Below are 17,599 nucleotides of genomic sequence, written 5' to 3'. Positions count from 1 at the left end.
CTGTAAATTCAAAATAAAAAAAAAAACCCGCTTATTTCTAATATACAAGGCATGGTATATACATTACTGATCCAAAAGGAAGCATAGTGAGAAACCACTGGACCAAAGCAAGACTGAAAACCAGCTGGGCAAAGTCCAAACCGCATCTCCATGTTTGATGACAAGGTGCTCTTCAGCTCTCCAGTTCCTTTCAGCTTTGTTGACTACAGCACACTTCTCTCTCTTGGGCGGTTCCACTCCCTGTTAGCAGCTTTTCTCGGCAGGTATCCCACAGCTCTGGCATCTCTAACATCTTGGGGCCTCTGAGGCAATCCAGGCTTCACCTTCACAGCTTCACACAATGGCCTCTCTAGGCCTCCATTCAGAGACACCCCTGATACAGGCCTGGCCTCAGCAGCTTTCCTCAGTCTCAGAGGGAGGTTCCATAGCCCCTTTCTTCTATCCTTGACCCTAAAGCCACAACCACATGGCCAAGGCTGCCAAGTCCTGCTGCTTGCTGGGGCTAGAACACGGCCCCCTCGCTCAATTACAGCTTCACCAGATTTCTGTTTTCAGTGGTTTCCTTCACTGCCTAAGCTTGGCTGTCCCTTTATTCCACTTAGCATCAGGCTTTTCTTTAATCTGTTTATACTTCCTGGTGCCCCTTTTCTCCTCAAACTGTACATTTGTATTTTACCTTGGTCAGCTTGCTCCTTTTCATTATAAAATCTGCATAAGTGTGGCCACTAATACCCAAGCAATACAATCAATACTAGGCTGTCTGAAATTTCCTCTGCCAAAGCTGTTAATCCATAACTCCTCAATTTAGCCTCAGCCAGATTTTTTTGGAAAAGAGCAGAAAACAGTCACATTCTTCACTGAAATATTACAAAAACAGTCTCTAGGCTGCGTATTAATATTTTTCTCCTCTGAACCCTCTTTAGCTAGGCCCCCACAATTCATCAAATCACACAGCACCACTGTCCTCCATGCTTCTAATAGGAGGGCCCATTAAGCCCCAATTAAAGCGTTCAGCTGCTTTCCTAACCCAAAGGCCCAAAGTCCACATTCCTCCAAACAAAAGCCTGGTCAGGCCTATTGAAGCAATACCCCAGTCCCTGGTACCAACTTCTGTCTGTTTGTATGGGAAGCATGGCAGCATGCAGGCAGACATGGTACTAGAGAAGTAGCTGAGAGTTCTACATCTGGATCAGCAAAGAGATAGGGTTACTGGGCCTGGCTTGAGCACCTAAAACCTCAAAGACACCCCCCCCCCCCCGCCCCCAGTGTGACAGACTTCCTCCAACAAGGCCACACCTCCAATAATGCCACTCCCTACGAGTCAATGGGGGCCATTTTCATTCAAACCACCACAAAAGGGTTTTTTGTTTGTTTGTTTGTTTTTTGTTTTGGTTTTTCAAGACAGGATTTCTCTGTGTAGCTTTGCACCTTTCCTGGATCTCGCTCTGTAGACCAGGCTGGCCTCGAACTCACAAAGATCCACCTGGCTCTGCCTCCCAAGTGCGGGGATTAAAGGCCCGGCCACAAAAGGTTTCTAAGTGTGCCCTAGGAGAGCATCTTCTCTCCAGCAGCCACAGAAAATCAAACTGAAGTCCTCATAAGGTTGACTGAATCACAGCAAAAATTCAAGTCCCAGTCTCAGAGGGTGTTGGTGGTTGAAATAAGGGCATTAATTGGTAAAGAATGGGATCCTGTAACTTGGGATGGAGATATGTGGGAAGGTCCTATTGAAGCTGAGAACCTTGGACCCTCAGATTCCCAAGGGTTTATCTCACCTGAGGAAGTAGTTTCCCCACCCTCAGTAGAAGATATACTCACCCCTCACCCCCTGAAATGTTGCCCTTTTCATCTTTGATGGAGGAAATTAATCCTTCATTGTCTGCTAAACAAGCAGTGATTTTCTGGGAAGGAGATGCTAGGCAAGACAATGCTGATGTCTCAGGACCCACCAAGAGTTGCTTCTAGACATATAATTAGACTTAAGGCTAAGCAGGTTCCTAGAGGGCAGATAGAAAGAGCAGTCCGTGAGGAGGTAAAGCTGTACTACTAAAGGGCTTAATGAGTTTGCTAATTCATTCAAGAAGTCTGGGGAATATGTGTGGGAATGGATTTTAAGAGCGGGATAATGGTGGAAGAAGGAACATTGAGCTGGATCAGACTGAATTTATTGATATGGGCCCGCTGAATGGAGATTTTGGGTTTACTATGGAAGTTTGCAGAGTTAAAAGGTGTCAAAAGTTTGTTTGAGGCATTTGTCAAAAGATGGCCTACTGAAAGGAGTTGGAGTTGCCCGACATCCTGTGATTTGGTGTTGAAGGAATTTTAAGGCTCAGGGAAAACGCAATGCTAGAGTGAGTATGTTGTGTAAAATCTAATCCTCCACAGTGGGAAGGCCCAGAAGACATGCCCTTCATTAGTCCTGTAAGATACCAAACTGTGAGAGGCACCAGCACAGTGAAGAGCTTTGTTGTCACCCTTTTCCTTGTGTCAGAGCTTAGGGCTGGAGATGCTGAGCCCAGCTGGGTGAATTAAATTCAATGGGTTTAACTGGGTCCCAAAGAGGCAGGGGCCAGGTGGCATCACTGGATCACCAAAGGCAGAGTGATGGTGGTTATCGTGATGTTTGTCTATTGCATAGATGAAGCAATGATCATAATGGCCTAACCTGTAATGGTCAGCCCAGACAACCTGATTTTTATGGTGGCGTGACTTGTATGGATCTTTGGTACTGGATGATCAATCATTGTCTTTCCAGGTATGAAATAGATAAGAAGCCTTACTGCATTTTTTGTTGTGGTGGGTTTTTTTTGTTTTTGTTTTTTTGTTTTTGAGACAGGGTTTCTCTGTGTAGTTTTGGTGCCTGTCCTGGATCTTGCTCTGTAGACCAGGCTGACCTCGAACTCACAGAGATCCATCCACCTGGCTCTGCCTCCCTAGTGCTGGGATTAAAGGTGTGTGCCACCACTGCCTGGCGCTTACTGCATTTTTATTTGATCTGTATAAGTGGAAGATTTTCAAACAAATGACAGAAAGGTTGCATTGGATGGTGGTAAAGGGGAATCTTGGCTGTGGATCAGTTGCCAGATTTGAGCAAATTGCAGACCCAGAACCAACCCCTTGAATGAAGAAATGGCCAGGTTTCCCTGAGGAAGGACCTTGATAAAATACCTAATAGTTTTACTGTTAGCGTTTTTCCAGTTCTTCCCTCAGAGGAACTTATGACCTTTTACAAAGGTAACTGTACACTGGGGGAAAGGAGACAATCAGAATTTTCGGGGATCTATTGGATATTGGTTCTGGGTTGATGCTGAGAGTCTACAAGAAATATTGTGACCCTCTAGTTAAAGGGGGGTGTTGTGGGATATTTGATCACACTGTGAAACTCCAAGACTGTGTTAGTAAAATTAACCTTGGATCAGGGAACAGAACCAGCAACCAGTTGACAAGAATTAGCCATAGAGAAGATGGATGATCTGGGACTATGGACAGAGATGCACAGGAAGGAATAGGGAGGGGCTTAGAGATTTGTGGTCATTTTTTTTGGTGGGGGGAAGGTGGAGAGACACACTCTTGCTGGGTCTCTGTACAAAAAGGAAGGTCAACTGGTTGCTTCTTGGCTGATCTAGCAGGTTATCACCCCAACATCTGACTCCCACGTCTTTATTGGTAAATAGAACAACTTAAATAGAAACAACAGGAGGGGCTTACAGAGGTCAGGTGACTCATGGAGCTTTGGCTGAATTCCAACTATCAGTAGGTCCAGTGGGTCCCTGAACTCATCCTGCAGTTATTTCTCCTAGAGCCTATGACTGATCTAGCCTCGAGTTCTTGGCTCCTTTAACAGGGCCAGGTATGGGTTCTATCTTATGGATCAGAGCTTAGAGACGATTGGAAAGTGATGGATTACTCCCATAACATCTGTGCCACTATAGCACCAGTGGGCGTATATTGTCAGGCCAGTTATAATGTGCAAGGTTCACATCTGGACAATGTAATGATTACTGTTCTCTGGCAACATGTATAGCACCTTCCAACACCATAAAAGCTTTCCAGGTGAAGCTTCCAGGTCAGTAACCACTTGATTTCTCCATGTTCTGTGAGTAAAGTATGTTTAGCATCCTGGGGGTCCAATCCTCAGAGCCACTCCCCAAGGTAACTTCAGAGAATGCTTCCCAGGAGTGAAGATGGAAAAGATTCCTATAATAATTTCACACACATGGGCAAATGCTCTTCATTCTGTGTCTTTATTTTTCTGCTCTTTGTTTCTCTTAGTTTCTTCTCCCTGTTACAAATTCCCAAGCATCTATAAATCCATTCATTAACAACTTGTTAGCAATAAAAAGACAAAACAAAACAAAACAAAAAACTACAAGGCAAACTCTCAGGGACAAGCATTCTTTGTAGATACGATAAGAGTCACACTTGGCAAAGACTTGGTCAGCTTAATTGGTGACTGACCACAGCTGCAGGTTGTAAAAGTTTTGGCTCGTCTCTTAAAGGGATAGCTACAAGGGTACAAGGCAAGAAACTAAACCAATGAGAGATCTAAGGAAGAGGCAAAGAATTCGTGTGCTATTTTATGTGATTAATAATATAAACAGTTGGTCTACTGAGCCTAAAATCTTGCATTAAAAATGGGTGTAGAAGTATATGAAAAGTGTTAATTGCTTTTTGAATCAGAGTGGGGAGGTGCAGGTGGAGGAAGCTTAGGGCAACATAGGTGCTATTGCTCTCTTGAAGGACTGAGCTATAACACGGACAAACACCTGCTCTAGCTCACCATAAATCTTCTGAAGGGCTTTGATCCAATAAGTCCAAACATCTGTAACTTCACTCATGAATAAAATCTGTGAAAGTTCTGCCCGTAATCTATCCCAAGGACACTTTGTTTGGCCAGTTTGCCCTGTCAGTAAGCCAAGGATGAAAAACAGACCTCTAAGTGTCTAACAGTCACATGAAATAATAGATCTTGTCATGAAGCATATTTTAGTATGTTTCTATTCATTAAAATTTTACAGTTACCATCCACAAATATGTGTACCCATAAGATTAAGAGGTAATCACGAGATTATAATGTACACATTACATGAAAATGCATGGTAATAGGGGGATATCATAGCTGTTCTTGTACAAGTGAAATCACAGATGTAAACAACCAGTTTTTGAGAGCCCATGGCCCTGCAGACCTGGCCCGATGGGGTTCCTCCATCAGAGAACCATTCATCTGGTGGGTTGGCATCTGAATTACCAATTGCTATAAACTGTAATTTCATCATGGTCCACAATAGCTCATGACAATTGCTCCTGACAAGTAGGTACTATGTTTAATAAACACAGAGATTCCCCACCCTCCATTAACTGGTAGAGAATAAGAGACTGGAGTGATCAGCTCTAAATGGGACATGCATATCACACCCTTCCTCCCCAAGGCTCAGGGACTTTGGAGGAAGAGAAGGATGAAAGATTGTAAGAGCCAGAGGTGATCAATCACATCATAGAAACAGCATTTTCCAGACATCGCAGGGCGATTGTATGTATGAACTCACAGAGATTGTGACAGCATTCATAAGACCCACACAAGCTCCAGCCAGACAAAATCCCAGCACAGAGGGAAAGGCAGACATGAAACATCACCTCTAGCTGCGGAGCTATTGGCGTTTGATGCTGCTGTTGGAGGGAGAGTCAGTCTCTTTGATGATATGACCCCTAGTAAGTTGACCACGTGCCAGAGCAGGCCCCTCTCCAAGGACTAGGTGAACAACACAAACTGGGATTGATGGGAAAAGGAAAGGAAAAGAAGTCTGAAACTTGGGTGGGAAGGGACAGGAAGGAAAAGCATGGAGGACAGGAAGGAGTTTGGGGGGGGGTGTGTGTGTGAATGTGTTCAAAGTACATTGTAAGAAATTCTCAGGGAATTAGTAAAATAGTGTTTTAAAAAGCATTATAAATAAATTCAAGTAGTTTTTCAAGTTTAAGAGAGAGAGAAAGAGAGAGAGAGAGAGAGAGAGAGAGAGAGAGAGAGAGAGAGAGAGAGAGAGAGAGAGAGAGAGCTGGGCATGGTGGCACATACCTTTAATCCCAGCACTCAGGAGGCAGAGGCAGGCAGGTCTCTGAGAAGTCGAGACCAGTCTGCTTTACAAAGAGAGTTCCAGGACAGCCAGGGCTACACAGAGAAACCCTGTCATGAACCAAAAAAAAGAAAAAAGAAATGACATGACTCACACATGGGGACTGGTGAGATGGTTCTGTGGTTAAAAGTACTTCGATTTCCATCACAAGCCTGAAGACCAAGTTCAGTCCCCAAAACTCATGTGTCTTAGTCAGGTTTCTATTGCTGTGACAAAACACCATGACCAAAAGCATGTTGAGGAGGAAAGGGTTTATTTGGCTTACACTTCCACATCATAATCTGTCACTCAAGGAAGTCAGGGCAGGAACTCAAACGGGACAGGAACCTGGAGGCAGGAGCTGATGCAGAGGCCATGGAGGGGTGCTGCTTACTGGCTTGCTCCTCATGGCTTGCTCAGCGTGCTTTCTTATAGAACCCAGGACCACCAGCCCAGGGATGGAGCCACCCACAGTGGGCTGGGCCCTCCCCATCAATCACTAATTAAGAAAATGCCCCACAGACTTGCGGACAGCCTATTGAGGCAAGAGGTATCTCTGATGACTCTAGCTTATGTCAAATTGACATAAAACTAGCTAGCTAGCACACCACATGAAGACGGAATCAGAAAACCAACTCCACAAAATTGTCCTCTGACCTCTCATGGCATGTGTGCATTCATATGTGCGTGTGTGCGTGCTCGTATGCATGCACACACACATGCACGCACAAACAAATACACACACACTAATGATAATGAATTAAATGTTTTTTAAAAATAAGTTACTTGCTGGGCGGTGGTGGCGCACGCCTGTAATCCCAGCACTTGGGAGGTAGAGGCAGGCTGATCTCTGTGAGTTTGAGGCCAGCCTGGTCTACAGAGCTAGTCCAGGACAGGCTCCAAAGCTACAGAGAAACTCTGTCTCGAAAAAACAAAAAAAAAAAAAGTTACTTATGTGGACTGGGGTATATAGTTGAATAATAGGGTGCTTGCCTAGCATGTCTTAGGCCCTGCATCAATCCTCAGCACTGTAACAAATAAATAAGCAAATAAACAGAAATGAGGTGGGTATGGTGCTGGTGCACACCTTCAATCCCAGCACTTGAGAAGCAGAGGCCAGCCTGGTCTACATAGTGAGTTCCATGACAGCCAGGGCTACATAGTGAGACCCTGTCTCAAAAACCAAAATCAATCAATCATCAATCAATCAATCAAACAAAACAGAAATTACTTATATTCCTGGGTAGAAATTTTTTAAAGATTTATTTAATTTTATGGATATGGGTGTCTTGCCTGCATGTATGCCTGTGTACCACATGGGGCCAGAAAAGGGTGTTGGAGCCCCTGGAACTGGAGTTACAGACAGTTGTGAGCTGCCATGCAGAAGCTGAGAATCAAACCCAGGTCCTCTGGAAGAGCAGCCAGTGCTCTTAACCACTGATCATCTCTCCAACCCCATGCACAGAAAATCGCAACACAAAAACATCAGTTCTGCCGGGCAGTGGTGGCGCACGCCTTTAATCCCAGCACTTGGGAGGCAGAGGCAGGCGGATCTCTGTGAGTTCGAGGCCAGCCTGGTCTACAGAGTGAGTTCCAGGAAAGGCGCAAAACTACACAGAGAAACCCTGTCTCGAAAAACCAAAAAAACAAAACAAACAAACAAACAAAAACCCATCAGCTCTGGAAGCACTGTCCTTCCTCCTCCCAGGCTAGAGACGAGGCTGCCCTGTCTTCCCGGCCCTGGCAGACGACATTCCCCTGAGCGGTTCCTTCCTGAACACCTGGCAAGCGGTTGCTCCACCCATGGGCTTCTCTTCAGAATCTGCTGCTGTAATCAGCTCTGTCTTGCTCCACTCTGCATGTCCCCAGCCGGGAGACCCCGTCTTTGCGGCTCTCCCTCCCTCACAGCAGTGGCTAGCAGCAGCTGTCGCCTTTGGACCTTCTTCAAGTGAAGTTAGCGTCTTCCCTGAGGTCTCAGGGGCACACATCCTCTGACTGTCTCCGTCAAAGCCATCGTCCCTCTCCGCAGATGGCAAAGGGTGACAGAATTAAGACTCAGTTCAGAACAAAGACAGTTTGCAGGATGGGGCTTGAAATTCCGAGGCAGTGCCCCAGAAAAAAATGTTTCAGGCAGACCGAAGGCTTCTAAAGCCTGCACCTATTAAAACTCGATTCTGACATGGCTTTGGGGGCAGTTAAACATGATTGTGGCTTTCCCAGAGGCCCAGAATTCGAACCCCAGAACTCGCATTGGTCAGCTCACAGTCACCTGTAACTCTAGCTCTCTGTTCCCCTCTTCCATCCTGGGGTTATCTAAATGCACGTGTGCAAACACCCAGACACACACATACATAAATTAATTTAAAAATAACGCATGATTTTGAAGCTAGGTGTGGTGTTTCACTTTTGTTATTCCCAGCACTGAGGCAGGAGGATCACCATGAGTTCAAGGCCAGCTTGGGCTACACAATGAGACCTAGTGAGAATCTGCCTCAAAAATCAGACCCCCTCCCCAAACACCAGGGGCTTTATGGGCTCCTAAGGATATTCGTGTATTGAGAGCAGACATTATAAAAATTGGTAAGGGGAAAGTGGTAAAATCATGAACACCGGGGGTGAAAATTGAAAGGGCCGCAGCGGAGTGTGTGATAACCAAGCTGATATACAAGGCTGGATAAGGGTTCCCGTGAGTCCTTCCTTGAACTTACACAAAGTGCTGCTGTCCTGTCACCGGGACTTGCCCCTAACGCTGCTGTCTAAGCGTCTGGACTGTGGTAAGGACAGCTTCCAGCAGGCTTCCCCCTGTCCCAGGGTCAGCCCCCTCCAGACAGCCTGCCCTGGCCTCCTTTCTGCTGCCGTGATAAAAGACATGGACAAAAAGCGACTTAGGTGTGAAGGGTCTACTTTAGCTCCAGTCCGCGAGGAAGTCAAGGCGGCCGAGAGTTGAGACAGCTGGTCACATCACACCATCAGGAGCAGACGGGAGTGTGTGTGTGTGTGTGTGTGTGTGTGTGTGTGTGTGTGTGTGTGGAGTGTTCGGCTCCCCTGCTCCACTCTTACACAGTCCCAAGACCCAAGCCAAAGAAATAGTGCCTGCCTTCACATGAATGCAGAAAAGCTGGGACAGGGTGGGCCCTGAGCTCTGATGGAGACACAGCAGCAGTCTGGAACCTCAGTACGTTTACCTCAGAGAGCTGTTGTCCACATTAGGGCTTCTAGTGCTGTGATGAAACCAAGAGCAAGCTGGGGAGGAAAGGGTTTATCTGACTTACACTTCCACACTGTAGTCCACCACTGAAGGAAGTCAGGACAGGAACTCAGGAGGGCGGGAACCTGAGGTGGGAGCTGATACAGAGGCCCTGGAGTACTACCTTGATCCCCATGGCTTGTTCAGCCTGCTTTCTTAGAGAACCCTGGACCACCAGCCCAGGGATAGCACCACCCACAATGGGCTAGGCCCTTCCACATCCATCACTAATTAAGAAAATGCCCTACAGCTTATGGAAGCATTTTCTCAGGTGAGGTTCCCTCCTTTCAAGTAATGATAGCTTGGGCCAAGTTGACATAAAACTTGTCAGCACAGCTGTGTAGGGATCTCTGGGTAAATGGAGTCCTGAGTGAACATGTATTGCTGACACAGGTGTGACCGTGCCAAAGACTCCAAAGCTTCAGCCCCATGGGAGTGGCAAAGCCTTCCCCTGGTGAGCCTCAGACAGACGGCAATGCCGTCTATGTGGTGGTGGTGGTGTGTGTTTGTGGGGGGTCCAAGTTCCAGGACTGAACAGTGTGTGCAAAAACTGCACTGTAGTGGCCTTTCTGGATGGTCTCAGCCTGGGACTGCTCACCTACAGAGACCTCCTGCCGGAGCTAGCCAACCCCTGCCCCCCATGCTGTTTTTAATAAACATGGTTGCAGTTCCAGATTGTTGCATTGGAGTACACACACACACACACACACACACACACACACACACACACACACACCCTGATCTCAGCTTTTCTGTGTGTGTCTTTCCTTTCTTCACTCCCTCTCTGCACCTAGTCAGGGTCCCAGGATTAGTACAGTTGAGTGAGGTGGATTTGTCATATACAGCTTAATGAGATGGCATCCAAGAGGAGGAAGCTGTGGCTGACACTTTCTGCACTGAGTGACAACGTCCACACTCGGAGCAGAGAAGGGCTTTGCCATTTCCCTGAGCTTGACCTGGGTGAATAAAGCCTTGCCGTTCCTCTGTGTTTGCAGGATTGGGCTCCTTGACATGTCCATGTTTGAGTCAACAATACACACCCACTCAGGACTTTATCAACTCTCCATAGTACCACCCACGTTCAGAGTGGGTTTTCCCACCTCTGTTAACTAAGGAGAATCTCTCCTAGTCATATCCACAGGCCAACAGTTCCAGACAGACCCACACTGAGACCCTTCCCAAGAATATGTCAAGTTGACAATCGAAACTAACCATTACAGGGCCTGCTAGACAGGAAGCTAGATATGGGGACCCACAGAAAACTGCAGCTGCCTCTTTAGTGGCATGTAAATGTGTGAACAAAGAGAATGAGGTCTAATTAATAGCCCAGCCCCTGCCAAGGCCTGAGACTAGTGCCTTAGGGTTTCTATTGCCGTGATAAAAGACCATGACCAAAAGGAGCTTAGGGATGAAAGGATTTAGTTGAGTTTACACGTCCAGGCCACACTTCACTGCTAAGCAAAGTATGAGCAGGAATGTAAACAGGGCAGGAACCTAGAGGCAGGAACTGATGCGGAGGCCATGGAGGAGTGCTGCTTACTGGCTTGCTCCTCAAACTTGCTCAGCCTGCTTTCTTATAGCACCCAGGACCACCAGCTCAGGAGCAGTACCACCCACAGTGAGCTGGGCCCTCCCTCGTCAACCATCTGTCCAGAAGATGCACCATAGCCGTGCCCACAGGCCAATCTGGGGTGGGGGGCATTTTCTCCGTTGAGGTTTCTTTGTCTCAGTGACTCCACCTGTGTCAAAATGATAGAGAAACTAGCTAGCAAGGTCAGCAGCACGCATGAGGTCAGTAGCCACACCCGTCAGCTAATGGCCAGGATGCTAACAAAAGCAGAAGTCAGAGATGGACAGAGTGAGGCTTCAACCACCCACCCAGTCCCTTAGTTAAGCAAGGAGCATGTGAACAGTGCATGATCGATCCCCCTGGTTGGGCCAGGGGACAGGCACAGCACATGTGGGCTGGCCAATGGCTTAGTTGTAAGATGCTTGGAGAATTAACCAATCTCAATAGAAATGACCCCAGTCTTTTCCAGTTCCTGCCGTAAGAGATTAATCCAGTCTAAAAGAAACAGACCCAGGCAGTGGTGACACACATCTTTAATCCCAGCATTTGCGATCTCATGCCTTTGCTTCCAGTATTTGGGAAGCACACATGCCATTAATCCCAGCGCTAGGAAGGTTGAAATAGGAAGTGAAATGGCTGGGCGGAGAAAGGCATATAAGGCGTGAGGAGACAAGAACTCGGGTCCTTTCGGCTGAGGACTCAGGAGCATTCAGTCTGAGGATTCGTGGAGACAGGATTGCTGAGGAGTTGGCGAGGTGAGAAGTGGCTGTGGCTTGTTTCCTCTGATCTTCCAGCATTTACCGCAATACCTGGCTCTGGGTTTTTATTATAAGACCAATTAGGATTCATGCAACAGTGTATCTCTGAGTGACCTGGAAAACTCTAAGCAGACCAGAGATCTGCCTTCCTTTCTCTCTCGAAATTCTGGGATTGAAGGCAAGTGCCACCATATCCACCCTTGTGTTTTGTGGTCATAGTCTTCTTTTCCTCCTCCTCCTCCCCCTCCCCTTCCCCCTCCCACTCCTCCTCCTCCTCCTCCGTTTGTTTGATTTTTAAGATAGGGTTTCATGTAGCTACGGCTGAGCAAGTTCACTAGTAACGGGAGCTGGCTTTGAGTTTCTGATTATCATGCTTCTACCTCCTGAGTGCTGAGATCACAGGCGAGCGCCACCTGGTGGAGCAGGTAAGTATAGGAATAACGTGGCAGCCTGAGGCTCCTTGTGGCTTGGGCCAACAATACACGGGAAACCTAGGAACCTTACCTGTATGTACTGTGCACACACACCCTCTCGAAACAATGCAACGAACAACCAACCTGTTAGCAACCTGGGGCCCTCTCCTACATTGAGCTGCATGCACGCGCGCGCGCACACACACACACACACACACACACACACACACACACACACATCTGAACAAGGGGCCAAGTTCTCCTTCCCAGAGTCTATTTAACTGTACTGTAGTTATGTGTGAGTATAAGGGTGGGAATTGGGCCCAGACTGGTTTAGGGTATATGTTAGCTCCCTTTTGTTGCTGATAAAACACCATGCCCTAAAGCGACTTATGGAAGGAAGTTTATTTTCCATTGTGGTTCTAGAGAGAGTCCATAACGGCACAAGCGGCGCAGCAGCAGACTTGGGATCAAGAAGCGGAGAGATCACATCTTCAACCACCTGCAGAAAGCGGAGGAAGGGGGAGCTGGAAGTGGAATGGAGCCAAAACTCTCAATGCCTTCCCCAAATGATGTACTTCTTCCAGCAAGGCTGCACCTCCTGAAGGTTCCAGTACCTCCCCAAACAGTGCCAGGAACTTGGAACCAAGTGTTCAAATACACGAGGGGGACATTTCTCATTCAAACCACCACAGAGTACATGGACAGTAAAGCCAACTGTCCTCTGAATGAACTCCTAGGGAAAAAAATCTTTGTTTACTAGCTTATCCTTATGCATAATTGGGTGTGCATATTATTAAAATTCAAATGCATCATGCATAGTATGCATGCCTGCCAATCAAAACATCTGTGTCTGGGGCTTGAAAGAGGACCCAGGTTCAGTTCCCAGCACCTTTGTGGTAACTCATGACCCTCTATATAACTCCAGTTCCAGGGGGTCTGATATCTTCTGACCTCCAAGGGCTCCAGGCATGCATGTGGTGCACATACATACATGCAGGCAAAATACTCATGAAATAAATGAATCTAAGAAAATAAATAATCAAGTAATCACCTGTGCTATGCTCCCTAGCAACCAAATTCTTCATTTTCTTGAATGCCACAAAAGGAAGCTCCAAGCAATAATTGGGACCCTTCACTCATGTGACTCATTGTCACTCTTTTTAATATTGTTACATTTATTCATTTACTGTGTTTGTGCACACATCTATGTGTGTACACTTGTGTCATGGTGCACGTGTGGAGATTACAACCATATGAAAGTTGGTGCTCTCCTTCACCAGGTGGGTTCCGGGGCTTGAACTCAAGCCATTAAGCCCTGGCAGCAGCGTCCTCACCTGCAGAGCTATCTCACCAGGCCCCCCCCCCCCCCCCCCCCCCCCCCCCCCCCCCCCCCCCCCCCCCCGCTGTCGCTCCTTCTTAATATTTTTATTTGATATTTATACTTGCTAGCCTCTTTTACATTGTTTTCCTTCCCATTCCTCCCTTTCCTTTCTTCTCTGCCCCCAACATGCACACACACACACACACACACACACACACACACACACACGCACACACACACACACACACACACACACAAACAATTAAAAAGTGTAAAAAAGGACAAATATGACATGGTTCCATTTAAATGAGACACCTAGGGGCTGGAGAGATGGCTCAGCGGTTAAGAGCACTGAGTGTTCTGTCAGAGGTCCTGAGTTCAATTCCCAGCAACCACATGGTGGCTCACAACCATCTACAATGAGATCTGGTGCCCTCTTCTGGCGTGCAGGTGTACATGCAGACAGAATGCTGTATACATAATAAAAAAATAAATCTTTAAAAATAAATAAATAAATGAGACACCTAAATGGGCAAATTCAAAGAAGGGAGAGGCTCTCAGGGGCCAGTCACAAGAAGGAATGAATGTGACTCGGGAATCCAGGGTGGTCTGCTTGGATGAGGGAGTTCTAGGAATCCCTGGTGTTTGGTTGGCATTACAGTTAGCTTTGGCTGTCAATGGGACAGAAACAGCCACAAAAGGCAAATCACAGCAGCACTACAAAGAGAAAGACAGCAAACTGTATGTTCTGGAACCTAGCCTCCGAGGACTGGGGAAGCATCACTACAGAACCATGAATGCTATGGAATTTATCTCTATAGTGCAGGACCACCAAGCAGCTTGAATTCTGTATCCATTAACCAACACTTCCCTGTCACCCACGTCCCAGCTTCCGGTAACTTCTCTATTTCTATGACATCAACGTTTTAGCTTCTATACAGGAGTGAGGACATGGGATATCTGTCTTTTGTGTCTGGCTTAGTTCACTTAACAACATAGTTTTCTTTCTCTGTGACTTCTCTAGGCTCATCCATGTTGTAGCAAATGACAGAACTTTATTTTAAAATGATTGAGTAATGGTTTACAATATAATAATAACAATATATTTATCTTTCATTATTTTTTGCATCAATAGGCAGCTAGACTGATTTTCTATCTTAGGTATTAAGTTATTTTATTACAGATGGTTGTGAGCCACCATGTGGGTGCTGGGAACTGAACTCAGGTCCTCTGGAAGAGCAGCACAGTGCTCTTAACCACTGAGCCATCTCTCCGGTCCATTAAGTTATTTGAAAACATCTTTGTTTTCTGACACTATCTTGTGTAGCCCAGGCTGGCCTAAAACTTACTATGTGGCTGAGGCTAGCCTCCAATGGCTGGTCCTCCTGCCCCCACCTCTCAAATGCTGGGATTACGGGGGTGCACTGACATAGTTGGCTATAGAAAACATTTCTGCTTTGGGTGTCCTTGCTTCTTCTTCTTCTTCTTCTTGCCTAAATGCTCTGGCTAGGTGAGACAACTTTTAAAAGGAAAGTCACTCAACACGTATTCATTCTACGGAGTATGATGGAACGATTAAAAATAATTGATATGGAGACATTCCCTGAAATGTGTCTACTGAGGAATATGTATAAAGCGCTATTTTTGTAAAAAGAGTACCTTTCCTGTGTCTGGCACTGAGTGGGAGGGTGGAAGGTCTCACGCCGAGTTGTGACTGCTACTGTTCACCTCGCTGTGGCACTAATGGCTTTCGTTCTGAAAACTCATTTGTAGGGCCTGGCTTGTATCTTCGAAGTAAAAACACTTCACTAGAATAAGGAAATATGGAGACATAAACAGCACTAATAAAGGGAAAAGATGGTTTTAAACACCTTGAACGAAGCGGGTGGTGTGCTACACACACACCCGTCCTCGCAGCCCCTGCAGGAGGATTGCTGCAAGGTTAAGGCCAACCCAGGCCACGCAGTGAGTTCCAGGCTTAGTCGGGGCTCTTAGTGAGGATGTGTCAAAAGCAAACAAACAAACAAAAAAAAAAAACAAAAGACAAGTTGTCGCTGGATATTGGGCTAGAGGTTATGTTTTGCTTTTAAACATTTTAATTAATTTTGGAGTCAGTGAAATGGCTCAGCGAAAAAAGATGTCTGCTACTGAGCCTGGCTGCCTGAGTTTGGTTCCTGGGACCCACATGGTAGAAGGAGAGAACGGACTCCTGAAGTTTGTCTGCAGGCCTCCACAGGGTGTCACGTGCGCAATCCTTCCCCCAGAACACCACACAAAATAGATCAAGTAATAAAAAGTTTAAAATTTAAATTAAGCCGGGTGCTGGTGGCACACGCCTTTAATCCCAACACTTGACTTTGAGGCCAGCCTGGTCTACAGAGCAAGTTCCAGGACAGCCAGGGCTACACAGAGAAACCCTGTCTTGAAAAATAGATAGATAGACAGATAGATAGATAGATAGATAGATAGATAGATAGATAGATAGATAGAAAAAATAAAAATTTAAATTAATTTTGTTCATATGAAATTTACCCACAATAATGTTCACAAATGGGTGAATTTATTTTCTTTGGCATACGTAATTATGTATTTGTAAACTGTAAAGATAAATTACAGGTTTCTGGGATAATGATGACTGCCTGGGTTATTTACTTATTTATCACACGTGTGTTCGTGTGTGTGTGTGTGTGTGTACACACACGCGCGTGCGCGCCTGTGGAGGTCTGAGGACAAGTCTTAGGACTCTTCTGCCACCTTGTGGGGTCCAGGAACCAAACTCAGGTCATCAGTACTCTGACCTGCTGAGACTCCCTGCCTGCTGGACAGAGATTTTTAAGGAGATTTATTTTATATTCATTTCTGTGTCTGTGTGTGTGCTTGTGTGTGGGTATGCACATGAGTGCAGGTGCCTTTGGAGGCCAGAGGAGGGTGTGAAATCCTCTGGAGGTGGAGGTACAGGAACAGCAGCCGCCATCTGGGAGCTGGGAACTGAACCTGGGTCCTCTGCAAGAGCTGCGCACTCTCTCTCCAGCTCCCGGCACAGATTTCTAAACATTGCGTCAGACTTCATCATGAAAACAGAGCTAGGGTAGCAGAATCAAATCTCATAAACAGCATTTTCTAAAAAAGGCTGGAGAGATGGCACACTCACTAAGAGCTGTGTCAGAGGCCCAAAGTTTGGATCCCAGCAGCACATCAGGCAGCTCACAGACAGGTGTAACTCAGCTCCAAGACCACCTCTGTGGGCACACACACACACACACACACACACACACACACACACACACACACACACACACACATTAAAAATAAACTTCAAAATTAACGTGACAAGATATCATCTTGTCTAGGTCCCATGCATTCTTTTTATCTTGACCCCAGGCTAGCCTCAGACTCACTATGTAACTCACTGTGGCCCCAACTCACAGCAATCCTGCTGCCTCAGCCCCTCAAGATCTGGGATTATAGTCATGAGCCGTCGTGGCCAGTTAATCCCGAGACCTGTGTTGTTACCTGTTGTCAGTTACCTTTGCCCCTCCTGCCTTCCCCTCCCACCCCAACACAGGCACACTGGAATCCTGGCGCACACCACTGCATCTGGCCTTGTACCTAAGCTGAGGATCCATCACACACTGGAATCCTGGCGCACACCACAACATCCGGCCTTGTACCTAAGCTGGGGATCCATCACACACTGGAATCCGGGCACACACCACTGCATCCGGCCTTGTACCTAAGTTGGGGATCCATCACACACTGGAATCCGGGTGCACACCACTGCATCTGGCCTTGTACCTAAGCTGGGGATCCATCACACACTGGAATCCGGACGCACACCACTGCATCCGGCCTTTTACCTAGGCTGGGGATCCATCACACACTGGAATCCGGACGCACACCACTGCATCCGGCCTTGTACCTAAGCTGGGGATCCATCACACACTGGCAGGTTTGCTGGACAGGCACCTTTGCTTACTGAGCCCTCTCCAGCCCTCGGTCCAGGAACTCTTAGGCTGACTGGTGTTCCTGTCTGAGGCAGAGCCCCCAAGCAAGAAGAAACCCCAGAACAAGGATAGCAGAGCCAAGTGAAGGTATCTGAGTAGGAGGGAACCCGACAGAGATGAACTGGTGAGGAACTGGTTATGAGTTTTGAAATATTACAGAGAGACAAGGGCAGTGG

Source organism: Peromyscus californicus, unplaced genomic scaffold (genome assembly GCF_007827085.1).
Source record: "Peromyscus californicus insignis strain IS unplaced genomic scaffold, ASM782708v3 Scaffold_9__1_contigs__length_137607984, whole genome shotgun sequence".
In the NCBI taxonomy this organism is placed as follows: Eukaryota; Metazoa; Chordata; class Mammalia; order Rodentia; family Cricetidae; genus Peromyscus; species Peromyscus californicus.
The sequence above is the reverse complement of the archived record's forward strand: the minus strand, read 5'-3'. Positions refer to the sequence as shown.